Here is a 14,097-nt window from a genome sequence, read left to right on the forward strand (position 1 = left end):
CAGGCTGAACAACCCCAGCTCCCTCAGTCGTTCTTCATACAGCTTGTGTTCCAAGCCCCTCACCAGCCTCGTTGCTCTCCTTTGGACGCGCTCCAGCATCTCAATGTCCCTCCTAAACTGAGGGGCCAGAACTGGACACAATACTCAAGGTGTGGCCTCACCAGCGCTGAGTACAGGGGAAGAATGACCTCCCTGCTCCTGCTGGCCACACTATTCCTGATACTAGCCAGGATGCCATTGGCCTTCTTGGCCACCTGGGCACACTGCTGGCTCATGTTCAGCTGGCTGCCAACCAGCACGCCCAGGTCCCTTTCCTCCTGAGCGCTGTCCAGCCACACCGTCCCCAGCCTGTAACGTTGCAGGGGGTTATTGTGGCCAAAGTGCAGGACTCAGCACTTGGACTTATTGAACTTCATCCCATTGGATTCTGCCCATCCATCCAACCGTTCCAAGTCCCTCTGCAAAGCCCTCCGTCCCTCTGACAGATCGACACACGCTCCCAGCTTAGTGTCATCTGCAGATTTGCTAATGAAAGACTCTAAACCCTCATCCATGTCATCAATAAAAATATTAAACAGAACTGGCCCCAGCACAGACCCCTGAGGGACACCACTGGTGACTGGCCGCCAGCTGGATGCAGCACCATTCACCACCACTCTCTGAGCCCAGCCATCCAGCCAGTTCCTAACCCAGCACAGAGTGCTCCTGTCCAAGCCACGGGCTGCCAGCTTGTTATTCTATATGCACATATTTACTCGGCTCCCTCTCAGTGATTTCTGGATTAATGTTTCTATCATCCCACCACAGAAACCATCAGCCTACGGTTGAATGGCCTTTAAATCACTGACATCATATTGGACGCTCGAGGTACTATTGATTCAGTGTGGTTGATTGTTTCAACTAGAAACAATTTTGTTCTTGTGAATAGCCAAGAAGCTACATGTGACAGAAGCAGCTAACTGCTGTACCTAAAATGTAAGACTGTAAAAACACAGAGTATCAAACTTCCTAAAGTCTCACTTCAATAACTGAGGAATAATAAAGCCATATAAGTTTAAAACTGTATATCTTCAGAAAATGTTCGCATCCTTATATGTTATCTGCAAACACATTTTTCTTGTCACAATTCTCTGCTTACTCCTCTTTATTGGTGATAATCTGCCTTAAAAATGCAGTATATGGGAGTAGCAGGATGCTCTGCCCTGTAATGGGCTCAAACAATTTGAACAATGCTCTGATGCGTAGACATTTCACCCTGGTCCCTTTTACATATTAGAGTGCTTATGGTTTTACAGAAACAAACAAACAAACAAACAAACAAACAAACAAACCAACACCCACTTCCATATTATTATATCTTTCAGAGAGTGGCTGAAAATGACTTAGATGACTGTAAAGTCATCTAAGTTTTAATTAAGGTCAATCTGCCAATGTGACATTTGCAAAAAAAGTTAACCAGGGAAGCTCCACTGTGAAGCAATGAACAAACACCAGAAAAATATTTTGTAGTTTCTATCTTCTCTAATAAAAAATATAAGTTTTCCCACATTCAGATGCTTCAGCAATGGTTCACCAGCAGTGACCTTGGGGGTGATGTGGGTAGAGAGGCAGTGGGAAGGAAGAGGAGGGAAAGAGGGGTTGGGGTGACCCTGGGCCTGCCCCCAACAGCATTGGTGTACCCAGAACAGCCTGGTGGTGCTCATCTGTGCCCCCACTAAAAACACCTGTATTCCTCACACCTGTATTCCTCATCTGGCTGGGCAGCATCTGGAGGAGGTCATGGATGTGGGTCTAGTTGGGAGAAAACTGGAGGTTACCAGGAGGTTACCTTGCTTACCAAGGACAGTGGGGTGGGTGTCTGGGAACTGTAGGATATTTTGAGGAGAGACAGAACCACAGGAACTCTCAAGAGGGGTTGATGAGGGGTTGTGATATTTTTGGGGAAGGCATCCCAGGGTATGGATGTACAGAGACCAGGGCTGTACTGGTGTGGGGTAGTGGGCAGCACATTTGAGGCTGGGGGGATTTTGAGGAGAATGCTGAGTTAGGGTTCAGGTTGGGCTGTTCCCCTCAAAGATTTCATGGTGGAGCTAGGCCAGTTGTTGCTGCAGCTCTTGCACCCTCCTGATGGCACCTTTTCTCCCTTGAACTTTCTCAGTGTTGCTCCTTTGTCTGTCTCCAGGCCTGCTGTAATTCTCTTTCTTCCATATAACTAAAGTAAATGACACTTCCTAGAGGGCTTTTGCAGTTGCTCCATTTCCTTTTCCAGCCTGCTAGCTGTTGGTTTGGCTTTGTTCAGCTGGTTTCTCACCTGTCACAGATGTCCCCAGTGACCTTTTCTTGCACCCGAAGTCATTGCTCACATGCTTTCAGCACTTGCACATCGACACTCCCTGATGTCTGATGGCTCCCAGGGCACAGGTGGGAAAAGGATGAATCAGAGCTTGATGTTGGTACTCGGCCTCTTACATCTTCTGCCTATTCAAAGTTAAAGAATGCAAATTGACACAAGTTAGGAAATTAACTCAAAACAGGAGACAGAGCCAGTGGCAGCATTATGTATAACCAGAAGAGGACTGCCAGCAACTTGACATCAGATTTTAAAGGAGTTTTCAACAATTCTAAATTAGCATTATTCATGGAAAAGTCTTATTTTGCATTAATGTGTAATACAATCCTAAAAGGAGGACTCTAAAATCTTTGCTTTTACATACCCCCAAAGTTTTTGCTAGCCTTGGTGGCTGCTACATGCAGCTCATCCAGTTCCTTGTCCCGCAGCTCATCACTTCTCCTGCTCCTGAATGATACAGCTCCATCTGCATCCTGTTGCACCCCAGCACCATCAGATCTGCTTCTTGGCCCAGTGGGAATGGCCCCTACACCACCCTGCCTCACCTCACTGCTCCCCAGGGGGCTGTGACAGGCAGGACTTGCCCTGTGGTGCCAGATGACACCTGCAAAAAGAGGGGAGCCAAGTTCCTGAGTGCAGCAGGGCACTGGCAGCTGCCTGCAGGATTAACCATTAACAGGAATTCCACCAGCACCACTCTGGACCCCTGGGTGTGCTGTTGGGTCCCCACACCCCTCTTAATGAGCCTTTCAGGGGGCAGGGCACCACTCAATGTGATTTTCTGTGTGTCACAGACCTCAGGATGTACCTTTTGGCTTCTACCCCTACCCCACTGCTTTTTCCTACTGTGATGTTGGTCATAACTTGATAAAACATAAAGCTTTTTCCCATTTAATTAAAGTTCCAGCACTGGGTTTCTGAATGAAAAGACCAACTATGCGCTGAAGACCTTTCCTCTGCCTTCTCCCAGTGACATAAGATGAGCAATATCTATTGATATCTACTGCTTATTTCCAGTTCTCTCCACACTTTTAACAATTACAAGGATTATTACATGGATTAAAGTATGTGATAGACAACGTATTAAAAATAAGTAAACATTTTCTTCCCAGTAAATTGCAACTGAATACGAAGCAGAAAGGTTTATAAACATGTTAAATTGGTGTAGTTTAATTTTTCGTACCCATGAGCTTTATAGTCTATGTCTTGCTACAGCTTCACAGTACCTTGCATTAGCATCAATATGTCCAGAGAAGGTACCAAAAATTAAGGTCTGTGAAACATGATTTTAAGTGGAAGGTGCTGGCAGCAAAACCAGCCTCTAGCATATTAAAGAAAATATGGTTTTAGAGCAGCTGAGAAGGTCCTCACTTGTAAGATGCTTATAGAATAGATTAGTCTGTAGATGCTGCATCATATGCTTGGTCACACAAAGAAATTACCTTTAAAATTGACAGACAATCCACACAGCGTGGATTGAAGAGTTATGTGTGTGAAGACGTGACAGATCTATGATCAGTATGTCTAGGAAGTAGGATACTGCTTCTATTTCTCCTGTTTTGGAAAGAATTGCAGCAGGAGTTTTAAAAGTACAGATCATTCATCTCTGTACAAGGAATTCCCACATCATTCAACCAGTAAGGTATCTTTGATTTCTTATTAAGTTGCCTCTGACTGCCTCATGTTCATAATGACAAAATAGCTGGAAAATCAATTTAGCGAGATCCTTTTCTTTTCCTTAGCATAGGAAGACAGAAAAATGTATCTGGCATATAAGATATATGTAAGTAAAAATGGGGGGAAATGTTTCAGTAAGAAGGAGGAAATTTTCTTAGTTTTAGAGGGTTGTTTGGCAAAAGTCATTCACTGATAATAAATAGTGGATATTTGAAGAAGTGTTGAGACAAATGGAGTAAGAGCATATGTACTGCTCCACAAACACCAGAACTCAAGAAAACTAAACATTCTCTTTTTTTTTTTTTTTTTTGGCTCTGTTAGGAGCTGCAAATGTTATGAAATATCAAGATTCACACATTCCCAAAGATCCTTTGGAATATCACAGAGACGGGCTAACTCTGCCTTTTTAGGGGAAGTATGTACTGCTGCATTTAATATATTTTCTATTCTGCAACTGAGAGAAGACCAGTGGCCTTTCCAGTTGCAAGTAATAACAGCATTTCTAAATGGTGTGCTTGCAGGGAGACTGAGTCAAGCCTAATGACCACAGGAGAGTGGCACAGATAAACCTGAAAATAATTAGTTCATATGTGGATTGTGACAAGTTAAAAAGTACATTTCAAGTGCATAATAATGGAAATTAATTACATTTATTAATTCTAAAATGTGCGTAACATTATATTCAAAAAGAAAGATGCCTTTATTCAGAATCACTTCTGAAAGAATACATGTGGCCCTTCATTACTACTATTTTAATACTTCATAATGTGCTTCTCAAAACAAGGGTCATTATGCAGGGAATAGCTAAATTTCAAAAAAAAAAAAAGAAAAAGAAAAAGTAAGTAAAAATTTTCTCTGTTTGAACATAGTTTCTTCTACACTGGTTAAAATTTGAAAAAAAAAAAACAAACACATAGCTAGTTATTAAAGTTTATTTTTAAAATAATGATTTTACAGTGACAGATGCTCATCAACACTCATTTTGGAGATGTCACTTTGGATCAGATGGCTATTTATGACCAGACAGTTTGAAAGAAGTCCTCTTATACTTGTTGATACTTAGTTGACTTAGTCTGAGTTGACTAACATTTTAATTTTTTATCTTCATTCTGCAGATAGTAAATTTTTAGCCTTTGACTTTTAAATGTGATTTCTGTCAATTCTTAAAATGAAAAATATATTCTCAGGGTAAAATACCTGTATGATTTTGCATCTCTCTTCCATTTACCTGCAGAAGATTCTAGTTTCATAATCTTTTAGTGGAGTGGAAAAAGGAACAGAGTTTCAGTGGGTCTCAGTTATCAGAAGAACATAAAAAACCCATCAATTTTGACACATGTTCTAATGATCATTCTTGAATTCTATTAAACATAAATTTCTAAAAAAGCACTCCTAAACTATAGACGGAATTGATTCAACAACTGACATTCACCCATTGGCTCAGCTGCACACCCTCAAGCTCAACAACTCCTTTCCTCCCATCTGCTATAATATGACTAGATAGAAATGAGTGATTAAATGATCATGTGTAAAATGAACCAAAAAGGAAGAGCTTGCAACACACACACAAAAAAGGGATGCATGTGCATCCTTACGGCAAGAGCTTTTTCTGTCTAAATTTGTCTGAATCTGGACTACATGTTGAAAGATTAAATAAGGTTACTTAAAAGCCTCTCAAAATTAAATCTGATCAAGAATGAGGTTACAGAAACAACACAATAACTAAATCTCAGCTGGTAGTTCAGAACTTAACTATTTCAGTCATAAGAATGTCATTATCTCAGCCTGCATGCTAGAAACAAGATGCTGGTCTACATGCAAAAGATGCATTTGTCTTCAGTACATTCACTGGCTTCAATTATCTTCCTTCATTAAATTCAGATCAAACCTGCGAACCTGTCTCTATCTGTATCTTAAATTTACACTCTCACATCCTCCTATCTCCTGCACTTTCATTTTTCCTAGTCCTTATAAATGTTTTACACATTGTGTAAATGTGTGTAGATATTCAATATATTTGTATGTGTATTCATTCTTTTGTGTGTTCATACTTGTGCTCTCAAACACGTCATGCCCTATTTCAAAATTTGAGAGTAGTTCAGGATTGATAAGAATAACAAAAAAGGCATAAGTCCCCAGTGTAAACTTCCAAATATTTATTTGAAAGGATTAGGAGCTCTGTATTTTCTGATTAAATACAGAGATATGGGAAAATACTGAAATTCTGATATATCTTAACCAATGTAACTTGTAGTGATTTTATATTCAGCTACTCTCTCATTTTCAGTTGTGGACTCATTACAGTTTTCATGTTAGTGAAATCTAAATGAGGCCTATGTACATATCTACAGGCAGTCCTAATCAGGGCTTGGTCCTCACCTCTGCAGCAGAAGACAAAAAATCATAACTCTCAGACTTAAGTGGATCTCTTGTGGCCTACATATACTAAGGATTTATTCACGCTGTGAAATAAGAGCATTCAATTCTTCTCTCTTCAGCAGAGAGAGCTGAAAATCCTAAAAAATCACAGCTTGAATCAGAGGGAGCACTCAGATATCTTTGACTGCCTGTGAAAGGGGTCAGGAAAAAAATCTAAGATATTACAAAATATCTCACAGAATGAAAATGCCCAATTTCCACCATCTCAGTTTGAACTTTAAAGTTTTTCTTTAGAGATGGATGGGTAGGAAAAGTCCCTTAAGAAATTAAGTCCCAAAAGTTGCAATTTTAAATACTTTATTGCAAGACATGATCAAATTAAAATATCAATTTTTATTTAAGCAATAATTAACCTGTGTATTTCAAGAATAGCTAGGGTAACAGGCAGCTTTCGGATTTCAGCACTACATAAAATAGAATTAAAATTTCTTTTTTCTCTAAAAAAGAAGGAAAAAAGCCTTATTTAATAAGAAGTAACAAATTCCAAAATCTTACAAAAGTTTTTGATACTTTTATCTTAAAAATGTCCCCAAATACTGAAACAGAGTTTTTCCAATGAAAAATAATTTTGACTGAAAAGTAAATATAAATTCCAGTACTTCTGATAGTAAGAGAAATACTACTCAGTATAAAAAAGTACTTTTGCTGTAGCACAATAAAAGATGATTATGAAAGGGGAAATGTATGCAAGCCATAAGCAAAAACTTCCTGATACTTATATACATTATTCATAGCACTGATAGGAGTATTCAAACTAGCCTTGCTTTTTGGATGATTCAGGGATGCAACTTTCCACCAGTTATCTCATTATTGATCAAAAAACCCCCCTGTTGTTTGGCTGAAATGCATCTTTGAAAAATGTCATCTGCCCTTGTTAACAAAAGACAGAAAATTCATTTCCTTTTGCTCTTTCTCCAGTGACTAATCTCCTCACTGTTAAAATTTATGCTCAATTTATACTTCAGATTTAGGACTCTGTAGTTTACAGCATTTTTCCCTAATAAAAAGTATTCAATAGCAAGTCACATGTCAAGTTTATTCTAATAAAACAATCACATGTAAGTCTTTACCAGAAAAAAAATCATCACTTTTTAAGAAATACTAACAAAGTATTGGAAAGCCAAAAATCACCAACCATGAGAAGATATTTTCAAAGATCAAAACTAGTGATTCCTTTGAAATGCAAAAGACAGAAGTAAGAGAGATCAACATGTTTTACAGGAAAATTCAATTTTTACACAAAAGATCACTAATCCTCCACCAGTTTGCAATGACCTTTACCAAATTAGATCTCTACAGAGTGCTATAGGGTAAAGCAGCTTGCACAGGCCCTGGATGGGGACAATTCTTTTGCCCTTTCTGCAACAGTTTTGATACTGTCTGACAAAGCGTTCCATAACAATTTCTGTTTAAGAAAATTCAAGAGGAAGCCAAGAGAGAGAGCAGCTGTATGCATTGCACTGACTTCTTTTCCATGCATTATTTAATTGACTTTCATAAGAGATACAGATGTCACCTATCTGCACTTCTGTAAGGTCTATTACACAGTCCTCTAAATCCCGTCTAGATTGGAGAGTTGTAGATTTGATAGGTGGGCTGCTCAGTGGATAAGGAATTGGTAGGATGGTCACATCCATAGGGCAGCAGTCAAAAGCTCAGTATTCAGATGGAAACCAGTGATAAGTGGTGTCCTTCAGGGATCCATATTTCAACCAGGACATTTTAAAACACTCACCAATTATAGAGACTGGGATTTAGTGCACCCTCAGCAAATTTGCAGATGACACCAAGCCGAGCGGTGCTGTTGACAGACCTGAAGGATGGGATCCAGAGGGCAGGCTCAAGGATCTCATGTTGGTTGTTCAACAAAGCCAAGTACAAGGTGCTGCATCTGGGTCAGGGCAACCCCTGGTATTGTCACTAAGGGGATGGACAATCAAGAGCAGCCCTGCTGAGAAGAACTTGGGGCTGCTGGTGGGTGAAACACTGGACATGAGCTGGCAAACTGCGCTTGTAGCCCACTGGCCAGCCATATCCTAGGCTGTATCCAAAGCAGCACGGGCAACAAGTCAAGGGAGGTGATTCTGCCTCTCTGCTCCACTGTGGTGTGACCCCACCTGGAGTATGCATCCAGCTCTGGAACCCCTAATATAATGAAGAGATGGACCTCCTGGAGCAGGTCCAGAGAATGGCCATGAACAAGACTGGAGGGCTGGAACATCTCTCCAGTGAGGAAAGGCTGAGAGACCTGGGGTTGTTCATCCTGGAGAAAGGACTCTGAGGAGACCTTATTAGGGTACATAAGTATTATGTAGTAATATATAACTACTACATAGTAACAAAGTACCTTTATTTCAGTACCTAGAAGCAGCTTACAAGAAAGATGGGAACAAATATTTTAGCAGGGTCTGTTAAGTTAGGACATGGGGTAATGGTTTTAATCTGAAGTTTGATTTAGATTGGATGTTAGCAAAACATTTTTTTACAATGAGGGTGGTGGAACACTGGAACATGTTGTGCAGAGAAGTGTGGATGCCCAATCCCTGGAAACATTCAAGGTCAAGGTTAGACAGAGCTTCGAGCAATCTGATGGTCAAAGGTATCCCTGCTCACTGCAGGGGGAGTTGAACTAGATGATGTTGAAAGATTCCTTCCAACTCAAACTATTCCATGATTCTATTCTTCCAAATCTTGAAAATGTACCACTTTAAGTTAGGCCTGTAGTTTAATGTCCTCAGGTGTGACATGTTTCCTTTACAAACCCTTGATCATTCCTACTGGTCTTGACAACTTATTCATTTTTATCACCATCACAATTACAGTTGTGATGGTGATAAAACACTTTTTGTTTATGTCCCATTTTAATTTCCAAAACTTGTTTCTCAGAATGTATGCATTCTTGAAAAAGCACCTTAAACTGCAAATTAGGTTATTAGGTATATTCAGCTACCTGTGTATTATGAATAATTCCAAATAATTTTGCAGCAATTGCCTATGAAAATTGACTCAAGAATGCAATTTCATGTCACATTTTTAAACAGCAGATCTAATTTAAGATATTAACCTCCCATGTCAAAAATACTTGTTTCTGCTTCTCTCTTATGACAATGCTGTAAACAGATTACAAAGATAAAAAATGAGGCTTTTATCTAAAGTAATTGTTCCAAGTTTTTTTTTTTTTTTCTTAATATTAACCTTTTATCACCTGTTGCTGTAGTTATAAACTGCAAAGAAAATGCCAGGATAATAAATGGAATCCATATAGGCATATGCTTTTAAATAATCCCTTTTCTCTTTTATGGGTACCTCTATGTTTTGTAAACCACCTGTAACACTGATAATCAATGGAGATACTACTTCTGCAAAGGATTCATTTCTGGCTGACATTGATTCTTCAACTCCTTCATAATCAGAAAATGTCTTAATGTAGTAAAAATTAGTGTTTGAATAGGCACTATAGGGAATGCTCTTTCATACTTTGTTGCTTTATCTACTAGAACTTAAAAAAACAATTACAACATGAACCTAGGGAAAACATCTATTTTCTTATTCCAGATACTACCTAAGCATTCATCAACTTCTGTAATCTTGTATGAAAATAAACTGCATGACAAATCAGTACTGAATACACACCTGTTTAAGACTTCATATTATACTGAGGGTTATTTTGCCTAGTGCTACCACTTTGTAAATTACCTGAAAGTGATTGTGAATATAAATACAGGCTTAAGAGAAATAGGCAGGAAAGAGCAATGATTTTAGAGAATTCCTTCAAAATATTTCAGCTAATGAAAAAAATACCAAAAATCCAACCAAAACCCATACCAAAAAAATTGAGAAAGACAAGGATTTCCAAAACTTCCCAAAACCTAGAATTAAGGTTGCTTAAATGTATATTACTCAAGATAAACACACACACACACCAAATAATCAAGAAAACTGTAATTTACATCACTCCTGTTTTCATTCCTTCCCTGCCTCACTATGTAAAATGTTCTGCCATGGATGTTGCATAATTCCTTTTCAGCTCTGGAAGTAATCCTAGCATTCATTGTTTAAAGCCACAATCAAACATAGTATTTAATCTGTGATCCAGATTAAGATCAATTTTTTGCTGATTCACTAGTTCTGTATAATGTAGTATGAAGCCAAATTACTCACTTGGTGACCACATGGGGAGAACTTCACACATTACCAATAAATTCTTTACCAATGGAGAATTGATTAAGGAGCATGGAGATCAATGACTGAATTTATCATGGTATTTGGCATAAGGAAATAAATGTAAATAAGATTGGCATGATGTTAATATTTTTTCAATTGAATATTTTCTTAATTGTAATTTCCTGTATTGATAGATATTACATCAAAACAATTTTTGTAGAAAGTCAGATAAGTGGGAATAGTACTGAAGAAGATTTGGTTTGTTTTTTTTCTCCTCCAACCTGTTGTGCTCTCTTTGTGCTTTCTTTCCTTTTTTTTTCTGTGTTTTCTGATTATCCTTAAAATTAGTGCCCAGTTTTCCATCTTTGATTACCTATTCCACCATTGCAATTGGACTGCTTATTTAGAATCTAAATGTTAATTAAGTGATTTTGGTCCTGTGTTGGTCTACACTCCTTAGCCACAAACTAATAAAAAGTAGAGCCAGAGACTTTTTGGGTTTATTATTATATTAATATATTCACATTATATGAATATGTACTATATTATCATTACATTTTTCTTTAAATCCTTCATTTTGTCTATGGCTTCTTGTGCATTGGAATCAGTGAATTGAGTTGTGGAGTTTTTAGTCCCATTAGTTGCTAACACATATTAAAGACCATATAGAAAAAGGCTACCCCTGCCCCCAAGGGTATCAGGGCACATTTGATTAATTCCACTGTGCTTTAGAAAGCATGAACAGCCCATTTTTATGTGATGTGTCAATCACAGAGCATTTCTACAGTCATTGCTTAATTAAGGAGGCCATTTCTACATACAGTGTGAGAGTATGAAATATTTATTTAGGGGATCTAATCACACTTGGAGTTTAATGCTGACTCAACTGAAGGATTTACAGCCTACAACTTTTAATGAAAATTTAAGGTCTTTATGCTTCCTGCCATCATAAATTCTATGTCCTGTTGCAGCCTATATGCAGAGTTACCAAGTGAATTTACAAAAGTAAAGTGGCAGAACAGAGCCATTTTCTTTACAGTCTGTATTTCTCAGCTCCTTACTGCCGAGGTCTGTTTCAGGGGATGATATAAGGAGGTGCCCAAATGCAAGATTTCCAATGGGAACAGCACATACAGGGAGCTTGCTTACTGTTCCTTGCTACTGCGAGAGCCAAACAAATTCAAGTCATTAGTGGAAACTTAAGGGAAAAAAAGTCATAGAATTATAGAATGGTTTGGTTTGGCAGGGACCTTAAAGAACGCCTAATTACAAACTCTATGCCACAGGCAGGGACACCTCTCACTAGACCAGATTGCTCAAAACTCAATCAAACCTGGCCTTGAACACTGCCAGGGATGGGGCATCCACAACTTCTATGAGCAACGTGTTCCATTGTCTCAACATCCTTACAGTAAAAAATTTCTTCCTAACATCTAAACCTAGACCTACTCTCTTTCAGTCTCAAGACATACCCTTGTTCTGCCACTGCAGTTCCTAAAGATGAGTCCCTCCTTGGCTGCCTTATAGGCCTGATTCTGGAAGGTCTCCTCACATAATACTAGAAGGTGTGGTTTGTTTCTTTACACATATTTATGTTTCTCTATGAAAAAGTTTCAGGAAATCAGAAGCTAACCTTCCACATGCACAAACGTACATATATACTCACAAATACCAGTGAAATAAAAAAAAAACCCCATGTGAACAGAAATATCTACAAAGAAGAATATTGATTCAAGCATCAGAAAAATAGGATTGTCTTGAAAGGAATGATTCAGACAACAAATAAACTTAGTGTGTTTTGCACCAAGGAATAGCAGGGTAAAGCACAATAAAAACCAGGTAAGTATCCATACACTGAGATGATAGGTAAACTCACCAAATGTCCTTATGAGGTAGTACTTGTACTTTTAAAATATGTGTCTGAAAAGCACAGGTTAAACCAGAATTTAAGCCATTGCAAATGTTAAATTGGAATTCTGAGAATAAGCTTCAAATGTAGCCTGCACAGTTCAGTACAGCAGATAAAAATTCTGCTATCTTATGTGACAAGTATACATCGATTGGGTTCTCAATCTCTTGTATATAACACTGACTTGCAGATATTCTTTGAAAATATACGGTCTTTTAAATTTGGAGGAAGGGGCATATTAATTTTTTACAGTCTAAATCTAAATAGAGATGCATACCTAGCTGCATCAAATTTAATATCCATCAAAGAAAGGCTATTTCTGAAAAGACAAGAGCTACCATTCTAGTAGTATGTATTATATAGTGATAAAGCAAGAAGACATATTACTTGTAAGGAACACACATAAAACTGAGAAATATGCATAGAAATTTGTGCTTTTCATTTATGAACCAGCTGTGATTGGCATTTTTAACATACTAAAGTCCCTCTAGAATTCTGCCTCTTTTCATCTATTCTACTCATACTACAGTGCAGTTTTCAAGCACTGCTATACTGGAGATAGCTCAAGATAGACATTTATAACCATTAACTCTATTCTTTGCTTGACAGAGGATTGTGTGAATCTTGTGTTGAATAATTACAAAACTTTTAAGTTGACTCCAATGGAGTCTGGGAAATAACAGCTTTTAGCAAAGTATCGGTAGACTTCATTTGTTTCTGGCCCATAGAGACATCCACCTCAAGATACTGCCTCAGGCTTTTGGATTTCTTAAGTCTACCTACTTCCTTGAGATTGTTTGTGCTGCTTTTTTGCTTCTCACTAAATAAACCTACCTTAAGAACATTTCAGCACGCTACAGCGGCCCTGTGTTTTAAATTCAGCAAATATCTTTCTAGAAAGAAAATTTATAGAAAAAAATACTATAGTAACTACACATCTATTGTTATATAGAAAGAAATCATCATTTATGTGCTCCTTACAAATCCTGTAAATAGATTTTGGTTTACAAATTCTGTTTTAATTTATTCATTTAAAGGGGTAAAATGCTATGGAGGCAGAAAGGATTCCTTTGGCAAATACAACGGTTTCACACAAGGGCTCTGCCAGTACAGAGTAGCAGAGGTCTGAGGAGTCATACACAGCAATCCGCAGATGAAGAACACTTTATTTTAGTGCTACAGGCTTCTAGAAACTGTTACCACCTCTGAAAGTCGTGGCAATTCATTTTCCACATTAACTTCAGTGCAGCAGCAGCACCTAGTTACAGGTGTAATTGGCAAGCATAATATCAGGCACTGTTTCTTTTTTCAAGAATTTAGCGGCTGAAATTCATGCAATATTCATATATGGCTCCAAACTCTTCTGAAAAATGACACTTTTTTTCTGTATTTCAAATGCCTATGATATATTTGATACTTTCTATTTGAAGCTTTTGAAGTGAAATCAAAGGTGGGTATTTTTTGTTTTCTTAAACTTATAATAAATTAAATTCTCACAAGCTATGTTTGGTAGGACCAAGGACTAAAAGATAGATTAATTTGCTGTCAAAATTCAAGA

General features: G+C 38.1%; 1 long non-coding RNA gene across 1 annotated transcript in view; it reads right to left on the reverse strand.

The window, feature by feature from the left end:
• The window catches only part of LOC139592365 (uncharacterized), a 98,926-nt gene that overhangs the window by 43,902 nt on the left and 40,927 nt on the right, over window positions 1-14,097 (reverse strand). The window contains exon 5 of the long non-coding RNA XR_011679997.1: window positions 2,312-2,478. This is a non-coding gene — a long non-coding RNA (uncharacterized lncRNA). The remainder of the gene's footprint in view (window positions 1-2,311; window positions 2,479-14,097) is intronic.

The sequence above is a fragment of the Agelaius tricolor genome, unplaced genomic scaffold, assembly GCF_023055355.1.
Source record: "Agelaius tricolor isolate 1412-34295 unplaced genomic scaffold, bAgeTri1.0.p SCAF_8, whole genome shotgun sequence".
NCBI classification, from domain to species: domain Eukaryota; kingdom Metazoa; phylum Chordata; class Aves; order Passeriformes; family Icteridae; genus Agelaius; species Agelaius tricolor.